The sequence below is a fragment of the Fukomys damarensis genome, unplaced genomic scaffold (genome assembly GCF_012274545.1).
Source record: "Fukomys damarensis isolate Sample0158 unplaced genomic scaffold, DMR_v1.0_HiC HiC_scaffold_9, whole genome shotgun sequence".
Classification (NCBI taxonomy): Eukaryota; Metazoa; Chordata; class Mammalia; order Rodentia; family Bathyergidae; genus Fukomys; species Fukomys damarensis.
Genome location: NW_022900921.1, coordinates 11,184,815 through 11,191,327, shown reverse-complemented (window position 1 = coordinate 11,191,327; position 6,513 = coordinate 11,184,815). Strand labels below are relative to the sequence as shown.

The 6,513-nt window shown below is 36.7% G+C and overlaps 1 pseudogene; it reads left to right on the top strand.

The window, feature by feature from the left end:
• Positions 1–5,391: 5,391 nt before the first annotated feature.
• On the top strand, positions 5,392–5,814 carry LOC104860939 (annotated as a pseudogene).
• Positions 5,815–6,513: the final 699 nt, after the last annotated feature.

Genomic DNA, 6,513 nt, shown 5'->3' with positions numbered 1-6,513 from the left:
ATCCGAGCACTTGGGAAGCTGAGACAGGAAGATGACCATGAGTTCGAGTCCAGCCTGGAATAAAAAATGAAATCGGGAATAAGAACACATTCCACCAATGCCACTTCTATTCACAATAAGAAAAAAAAATAGGGTTCTATTAATTGGAAGACAAAATAAATGTATAGTTAATTGTATGATATGATTACTTAAGAAAACTCAAAAGACTATCCAAAGGGTTAGAATTAGTATAAGACCTTGGCAAAAAGGCTGGTTATAGGACTGATATTCTGACTTGTATTTCTATACACAGGCAAAATTAGAAATGTAAATTTTTAGAGTTCATTTACAATGGTTCAAAAATCACCTTTTTCTATGATAAGAAAACATCTATGTATCAGAACTACCAAAGTATAAAACTTTATTAAGTGATAGGTCTGACTCCCATTTGTCTCCAGCCACCCATGTTCCTTGAATGGCTGTTCCCAGTCACCTGAGTCCCAAAACAATACCCCCACATTCTGTTGCCACCCAGCTTACACTGCTAGGACACTGTGTGACTGCCCCACCTACTGTGGGAAGTCACAGCGCACCCAAAATCGAACAGTAGCAACCTATAGGCATGTACTCAGCCATTCTTGCTTCACTGATCCTTGCTCTCCCTGCAGTTAAGACTGCTCACAAAAAAGATCAATTCAATAAGCTTGATTCAGACTTTTCTTCAAAATTTTTCCAGGGAGGTCTCACTCAAAACCCCAAATTCAGGCTGGCTGTGTCCTTTACTGGGTCACTGTTTACCTAAGATGTAGATATTAAGAAGCTCCAAAGAGAGAAATATACCATGTTCATGGATAGAAAAACAATGCTATAGAAATATGGTCTAAATTTATCTATAGGTTCAATTCAATTCCTCAACAAATTTTTACATGGAACTTAATAAGATACTTCTAAAATATACATAGAAGAATGGAACAAGAGAACCTATTATCCTCCAAAGAAAAGGAGGACAGAGAACTTGCTCCACAAACCATCAGGAGATATTATAAAACAATAGTGCTAGATCAGTCAAATTAATGAGCAGATAAGAAAAAAGAGCTTACAAACCCACACATTTTGTAACACTGACAAATAACTATCTTACTTTATTTTGTGCTATTAGAATACCTAAAATTGGATAATTCATAAAGAACACAAATTATTTTTACAGTTCTGTGGCCTAGGAAGCCCAAGGTTGAATGGCCCACACCTGGCGAGGGCTTTCCTACTACTGCATCCCATGGCAGAAGGCAGAAAGGTACAAGCCCTTGCACAGGCCAGCACACATTTGAAGTGGGGAGGGAGCTAGGGTCATTCTCTTATCAGAAATCCACTGCCACAATAACTGATGAACTCATGTTATAAGGATATTAACCCATTCATGAGGGTAGAACTCTCATGACCTAATCATCTCTGTGCTTCCAACTTTCAACACTGCTGTACTGGGAATTAAGTTTCAAGCACATGAACTTTGGGAGATACAGTCAAACCACAGAAAAGACAGAGGTGTCATGACATATCAGTGGAGAAAGAAATAATTGTTAAATACAGAGAGCACTAAAGAAATGCAATCATGGGCCAGGGGTTTAGATCAGTGGTGCCACCGACTGCTTCGCCTAGCACAAGGTCCTGAGCTTGATCCCCAGTACCCCCCCCAAAATTCAATCACTCTATATTCAAAAATGATTTCCAGATACAGTAATAATATAAAAGTTAAAACAAACTTCTTAAATAGAAAATGTGATTATTTCCCTTTGGAATAGGAATAATTTCTTTAAAAACACACCAAAAGCATAACTATAAAAACGATTTATCATTTTGGACACCTAAAGTTAAGATTTTGTTATTCATTAAAAGGCATGTTAAAAAACATGAAATGACAAACCTAGAGCAACCAAGAATTAACATCAAGAAGCACTATATAACAACAATAAAAAAAAAACACAATTCACTATAGGAGTGGACAGGCACACTTTGTCAAAAGTTCCCAATGGTAAAGGTTTTAATGTTTGACATCCATATGATCTTTGCCATACCCACTCAGCTATTGCTCGAAAACAGCCATAGAAAGTAACAAATTACTGTGTTTCAACAAATTTTGTTTATAAAAAGAGAGCACCAGTCCAATAGCTTTGGCTTGTCAACCCACAAGAGACTAAAAATTTCAACTGAAAAATTTTTTAGAGTTTCAATCAATTAGCTTTGTGTATAATAAAATACTCTAAAACTCAATGGCTTGAAGAGCAAACATTATTTCTCATGTTCTGTGGATCTGGTGGACAGCTCTGATTTAGGCCAGCTTGACAAATCTCTGGGAATGGAAAATTCAAGGAGACTTCATTCACATTTCCCAGGGTCTAGCAGAATAAGTGCCCTAGGGCCTCATTTAGCCATCTTGCCTTTGCAACATATATGGTTTTTCATCTTGTAGTAGTCTGGTCTGGGCTCTTCATATAGTGGCAAAAGGGATCCTAGCATCAAGGAAGGGAATATCCAGCCAGGAATTTAGCTCAGTGGTTCTCCTGCCTCCCTTGCAAGCGCAAGGATCCCAGTTCGATCCCCAGTACTTTAAAAAAAAAAAAGAATTACACGGAAAACAATTAGATATTTCAATCTTTGGGCAAGGGGAAAAAATGAGAACCAAGACCTGTCATGTGAAGGTACAGGATCCCAGTAATGAATGTAACTGTATTGTATACCTAGATTGTACCAATAAACTCAATAAAAAGAAGAAAAAAAAATAAAGGGAATGCCCAAGGTGCAAGTATTTTTCAAATTGCTGCTTTCATCATTTTTTAATGTTTCTTTGACCAAGGTCATAGGGTCAAGCTTAGATTCCACAGGGAGAGAAATAGAGTCTATCTCTTCAGGGAAGCTGAAGCAGTCATGTGTCAGAGAGGAATATAATCCAGGAGAGGAGAGATTGGTAGCTATTTTATAATCACTTTAATTGCAAACATTTAATCAATGATGATGTGAATTCATTTTCTAGATGATAATAAAGGGGCAGAAGATGTATACTTAAAACCACTCATTTCTCACATTAGCCTCTGTGATTTGACTCCTAAAGGAAAGTTTTTACACCAAAAACAAGTTAATACTACAATCTACAATTTTATGTTTCACATAGATCTCTTGTTCAAATCACTTGTCCAAATGAGACAAATGAAAGATTTCTATAAGCATATTATTTAGAACAATGGCTCCCAAGAAAACAAGCAATCACTGTCTCCCCTCCACACAGAGATTTTTCCAGAATTGGGGTAGGACTGGGAAGGAGAATATAATTTGAAACTTTTCCTCCAATAAACTAATACAACTTTATAGTCATAAAATGAAAATACTGTATATGTGTGTATGTATATGTGTGTGTATATATACATACATACACAAGTATTTATAATACAAATCACTGAAAGTAGCAATTTATAAAATGAGGATGTGGTTCTTGAAAACTGAAAAACACCAATGAGGCAGTGGAAGGATTGCAGTTTCCAGGAATACCATGAACTCAGGAGAAGCCATTTCTCTCCAAAAGAAACCTTGTGGCCACAATCAGGAATGAGCATCCTTGGGACAGCCACAGGAATATTCTCTGGCTGGTGGATCCACTCCCTGGGTGTTTGGTACTTGGCAACCTGACAAGTGTTTTACATTCAAAAGGTCAAGTCTGAGTGATTCTGTCTAGAGGCTATAGTGCAGGGAGCCTTGCCCCACACGCCTGGATGCCCAGGCCTGGCATCTGTCCCCTGCCTTTGGCATTCTGACAGCTATGGAGGTAGACCCAAGTTCCCAACTTGGAATGTCAGTGTAAGCACAGCAGCTCTTTTGCTGAAGGTCAAAGTCTAATTTTGCTCCTGGGAGCCTTTCATCTTGCTCTCTTTCTTTCACCATGTCCATCTTAATAATTGCCTGGGGTTTTTTTCTGCTATTTTACCATCTTTAAAACATTTTCAAAGTGTTTTCATTTGAACCTCTCAGAAGGAGGATGTGAAAACATTCACAAGTTTTCCTTTCATAAGAAGAAATGGACTCAGAGATCATGCAATTGAGTGTTGAGACAAAAGTATATAATACAGTGGCTAAAAATAGGTCTGGGGTATATAGCTCAGTGGTAGAGCACGTGCTTAGCACGTATGAAGCTTGGGTACAATTTTCAGCACCCCCCAAACGAAAGGTTTTCCCCCAAACAACTATGTAATGTAGCAGACTACATTATCATTCTGACTCAATTTCTTTGTATATAAAATACAAATAACAATTTTTATATTTCATAAGATTAGGGCAAGTACAAAGTATAATAATATAAATAAAATGGCATATAATAATAGCCCAAACAAATCATCAATGTTATTTTACTATTTGCATTGCTTTAGTTTTTATCACATAGCTAGTAACAGCAAGTCAAGACCCCAGAATCACATCCACAGATCTGAAAAGTGGACCACTTATCTCTGTCTCTTAATTCATAAATCTCCAGTAGACCCATCTTCTTTTTAAAAAAATCTTTGTTTCATGGTTTGCTAAAACCTCACAAAAGAATTTCAGGGCCCTGAATTTTTTTAGTTACTAATAAAAACCAGGTTTTACCCCAAACTGTGTTTGCCTTCAGAATATCATTAGCTTCCCCTCAACAGCATAGTATTCTAATCCAAGTAATTCTGTTAAATAAAAGTTATAGGAGGCCATTGCTTAGAATTAGATTCTTATGCTAGGTCTCAACAAAAAAGACTAAATATCAAAATGTGATGATTCACACTAAAATTCCAGATTACCAAGCTGAAACCAAGCTTTTATCTGACCTTCTGAGGACTTAGCATTAGAGAGAAAACATCCAAATTTTCCCAATAAGCCTATTTCAATTACCATGGTAATACAGTCTCTATTACTTCAACATTACCGAAAAGAGGTAACAGGAAGTAACCTGAGGTTAACCACAGTTATTTTTCTATCATTCTGTCTCTCTGTCCCCACCTTACAAGGAAAAGAACTTTGAAACACCAATGCACCTTTTGGATATTTCTTTCTGCTTCCTTCAGTCCTTTTCTGAGTATTTGCTTGCTCAAACTTAGATAGAACCTCTGTTTGATTCTTTAGGACAGGTACTCTATTCTATAGATTAAAGTGTTGACTGACTCTAGAATCAAAAATAAAACCAATTAAGATCTTTACATTTTTACTATTTTATCCTTTGGCAGTCGGTATTCCAAATTAATCCACCGAACTGATGAAGTTACTGCTTAAAGGTAGGATTCCTGTTCTTGGGAGGTTTGTGCCTAGTGACAGTGGTTATGTCACTTTCTGGTAAAGGCAGGTAGCTGGCCTTGGGCTGGGATGAACCATGCTCCCAGCGAAGACCAAGAGCTGGGCTGAAACATGGCCAGTTCAGTGGCAGCAGTTGGACTGACCACTGCTGCTGCAGGATTTGTAGGCCATTATGTTTTTACAAGCCACGAAGCAAGTAAAACAAGTTTTTCAGAACCTATCAAAATCTGCCTTCAGATGTGGATATTAAAGAGGTGAGTTTCAACGCAAAATAACAAAACGGGAAGCAGCATTAATACTGGGTGTAAGCCCTACTGCCCATAAAGGAAAAATAAGAGATGCTCACTGATGAATTTGTTTTTTTGTACTGGGGAATGAACTCAGGACCAGCCAATTGCAAGACAGGCAGCAGAACTGAGCTAAATCCCTGGTCTGAATTATGCCCTTAAATCACCCAGACAAAGGAGATCTGCTTATATAGCAGCCAAAATCAACAAAGCTAAAGATTTACTAGAAAATCAAACTAAAAAATGAAGTAAATGTATAATGAATTTTAAGTTCCTACTAGTTTATGCATATGAATACCAACTTTTTATAATAGAATACCTCTGAGCTACATTTTTAAAAAATGATTTAGTACAATTTAATCAAAGCCTTGGTTTAATTTTCTTGTTTGAGTATTTTTAAATCAGACTACAGGTTATTATTTGGATTAATATTCAATGATAAATATATACCATTTAAATGGAAATATTGTTCATTTCTACTCACTTAACAATTAACCTGACATTTGTGTAGTCATCAAGGCAAAGACCTTGTTCTTAAGGAGCCCCCAAGTCTAATGACAGATGGACAAATGTGTAACTGAAACATGTAAGTGAGATGGAATTAGCATAAAATGTTCAAGTACTTTAGAATGTCATCTTTGGGAAAAAAAGATGCTCAACTACAACTGGCCCAGCTCCTTGGAAACTTGTAACTAAAAATCAGTTTACACACTTAAGAAATTACCTAGGTAGTAATACATATCAGTTATAACCATCAATGTTAATGACCTCAATTCACCAATCAAAAGAAACAGACTGGCAGAATGGCTTAAGAAGCAAAATCCAACATATGCTGTATACAAGAAACACACCCAGCTAAAAAAAAAAAACAAAACCTCATAGACTGAAAGTGAAACATGTGACAGGAGCCCACAAAAATGCAGGGGTAGCTATATTATTCACAGAA